Raw genomic sequence first — 3,678 nt, forward strand, 5'->3', positions numbered from 1 at the left:
ACAGGCTGGGGGAAGAGCAACTGGAAAGCTGCCTGGAAGAAAAGGACCTGGAGGTGTTGGTCGACAGCCAGCTGAATATGAGCCAGCAGTGTGCCTAGGTGGCCAAGAAGGCCAACAGCATCCTGGCTTGTGTCAGAAATAGTGTGGCCAGCAGGACTAGAGATGTGATTGTCCCTCTGTACTCAGCACTGGTGAGGCTGCACCTCGAATGCTGTGTTCAGTTTTGGGCCCCTCACTACAAGAAAGATGTTGAGGTGCTGGAGCATGTCCAGGGAAGAGCAACAAAGCTGGTGAAGGATCTGGAGCACAAGTCTTGTGAGGAGCAGCTGAGGGAGCTGGGGTTGTTTAGCCTGGAGAAAAGGAGACTGAGGGAAGACCTGATCACTCTCTACAACTTCCTGAAAGTTGTAGAGAGCTGTAGCCAGGTGGGGGGTCGGTCGGTCTCTTCTGCCAAGTAACAAGCGATAGGACAAGAGGAAACGACCTCAAGTTGCGCCAGGCGAGGTTTAGGTTGGATATTAGGAAAAATTTCTTCACCAAAAGGGTTTTTTTTTTTTGGTGACATCGGGTATATGGTTGGACTTGATGATTTTTGAGGTCTCTTCCAATCATAATGATTCTATGATTCTATGATTCTATGGTTGTCAAGCATTGGAACAGGCTGCCCAGGGAAGCGGTGGAATCACCATCCCTGGAGGTATTTAAAAGATGTGTAGACATGGTGCTTAGGGACGTGGTTTAGTGGTGGACTTGGCAGTGCTAAGTTAATGGTTGGACTTGATGATCTTAATGGTCTTTTCCAACCTAAATGATTCTATGGTTCTATGAAAACATGCTGTAACTTGGAGGAGAAAAGAGCTTTCAGTGTTGGAAATAATTTGCCACATGCACATTTTAAAAGAACAATTACATATGGGAGCATGTCTTATATAAAGGAATTTATTTTAAGAGTATGTTTTTAAACAGTGTATATTTATGTGCATTCTACTGCAAGGGAATAATTTTGAATAGAATTAGGAGTTTTGTTTTGTTTTGTTTTGTTTTTTTAATGAATGGCTGCAATCATAAGGCAGTTCATGCTCTGTTTAATTTAGATTCCATTGCTGCATTTCTTCTACTATTTATCTACTAAATAAAAAATAAATGAACAATCTGGTATAAAAATCTGGTTTTCTAAGTGAATCTCTGATTGCTCAGAAAGAGTCACTGCATTCTGGATGAAGAAAATTAATTTGTGGTGAGTTACCTTATGGCAGTCACCAAGTAGTCAACTCAAGAATAGAAATGAAGGTGAAATCAGGAAATTTTAAAACTGTAGAGAAAAGATTTTGTTAACTAATGTGCACCTCTTGTGCGTACATTACCCTCTAGCATTTTTTAATGTACCTTGTAATTATGTAATCAATGAAGATGCTGATGTTTACCGATGAAAGGATGTTTTCCTGCTAGTACAGAGCCATGAATTCACTATAACAGACCCACAGACCTCTGCAGCTCCCTGGAAGTATAGTATGTTGAAAAGAGGTTTTCAGCGTGTCCTTTTAAGTGGGTTGAATCTATGTGGCAGAAGAATGGCGTGTCTATGACCATCCCTTACAGACACCAACTGTGCCTGATAAAAACAAAACAAGGGGAGGGGTGTTTTAATTTCAAATAAACTCTACAGTAAAACAACACACAGGCATGTACTGGGGAGAGATTAAAGCAAGAAAAAAGGAGAATGTTTCTGTGCAACTGATTTTCCTCATGCAACTCTGTGAAACATTTTTGCTCAGCTCTGCACACTGTTTCTTCACAGGTCATGGTGTACCTCCAGAGGTGCTTTTGTGTATGATTTTTCCCAACTTTGCTGTTCGTGTCTTGACCTAGATTGAATGGGATAATTTACTCTAAATGGTACTTTGGTGTTGGATGATAAATTATGTGTGATCATATAGATAATGACATCTACAAGGAAAAAAGAAGAACATTCAGCTGTAGTTAGTCTACTCACAATGAGTTGTATCTTTGGTGTTAACAGGCTAGTGCCATCCACAGGGTGACCTGACTGTACAGACTGTTGGAAATTGCATGCTAACATTGCTAGAAGCCATTACAGGTTATTCTTATTGACTACTGTAATTATAATAAACATTATGTTACAGGGATGAGTTCTTGACTGTATTGGATCCGTGACATCCAGCTCCCATGCATTTCAGTAGGCTGAAGATTTTGTCCAAGCCTTTTGGAGAGCCTTATCCTACTGTTTGCTTGCAATGAAGAGGCTTTGCAAGAGTCCTGTTTACATTTGGCTTTTCTGGGGCCCATATTCAGCCAACCTGACTCATCAGAGCCACTTAATATGTACCTGCTGCATACATATCCAGCAAAGCTCGGAAGTCCAGTCCAAGGGGACAGTATGGAAAGAAAAGATGCCTGTGGGACTCTTCCTCCCCAGAGGCAATTACTTAATGAATGATGATGATGAATCACATGTTAAAGTCAAGTCACAACAGATACATCATTGTACAAAGGGAGGGTGTTATAATGGTCTTGTTTTGCATATTTTTTCAGAGATCTTGGATGAACATGCCTATCCATCTGTGGATAGCAAATCCTGTTGTTGTAGCTGAAAGCACGTTTCAGTTATTAAGATGCTAAAGATCAGGCAATGTAAAATCCATTCTTCACAGGCTGTGGGCATGGAGCATGTCACTAGTCGTCTCTGTACTTTAGACTCCTCGCCTTTTAGGGAAGTGATTACTGATTCAGAATAAAAGCCCAAATCATCACTTAAGAATTAGTATTTCATTATTCTTTGTACATGGAAAGCAGAGTCTTCTTACAAACTATGTCCCATGTTTCTGTATCCAGTAACACAGTTGGTTGGGTTTAATATTTTCCAGTTTTCATTTTAAGTGTCTTTTGGTTATAACTATAACTTCTCCCCACCATAACTGTATACCTTCTCCTATAGAAAGGTATACCTACCATCTGAAATATATATAAAGAAATCTAACCAACAAGGACTAGATAAGCTGTTTAAAATGATTTGTTGGGAAACAGGAGTTTTATAGAATAAAATTCTGGGGAAAAAATGAGATCGAATTGCACAAAAATGATTTCACAGGAAGACACTCTGTTGTAATAACATTTTCTTGCAGTTCACCCTAAATGGGACTTAAAAAGAAATGTGTCCTCTTAATCCTGATGAAGCCAGAAGTGTAATGGATGCTGTGCTAAGAGTCTTCTGTGGAAGCCGAGAGCACTGTCAGAGAAAAGAAGATTACTTGGGGAGAGAGTGCACAAAGTCTAGCCACCAGTTTTGGCGATCTTTCTGTGGAGAAATGCAACTTTAGTTACCTGAATGGTAAACATAAAGCTGTAATCCAGGTGTTTGCCTGGATTCATCTGGAATCCTTTAAAAAAAAAAAGTAAAACAAACCACAGACAAATAATACAAAACAAATACAGAAACATCATCTGTTCAGCTCAGTTCCTTGTAATTAATCAGTGCTTTGAGGAGGAATTGTTCAGCCTTGTCATTGTTCATCAATTAAGAATGTGATGTTAGCGAAATCTGTTGACAAAAGTACGGCTGAGCCCAAGCTCCAAGACTGAGCTTTCAGCCGAGCAGATTAACACGGACACATTTCATTTCCTCAGTGGGTCCAGTAACACAGAGGCCTCCTAATTCCT

General features: G+C 40.0%; 1 protein-coding gene across 1 annotated transcript in view; it reads left to right on the top strand.

Moving 5' to 3' along the window:
* The window catches only part of LOC104161511 (ecto-NOX disulfide-thiol exchanger 1), a gene marked incomplete at both ends in the record, with an annotated part of 23,673 nt that overhangs the window by 19,433 nt on the left and 562 nt on the right, over positions 1–3,678 (top strand). The window lies entirely within an intron of this gene.

The sequence above is a fragment of the Cariama cristata genome, unplaced genomic scaffold (assembly GCF_000690535.1).
Source record: "Cariama cristata isolate BGI_N322 unplaced genomic scaffold, ASM69053v1 scaffold41200, whole genome shotgun sequence".
In the NCBI taxonomy this organism is placed as follows: Eukaryota; Metazoa; Chordata; class Aves; order Cariamiformes; family Cariamidae; genus Cariama; species Cariama cristata.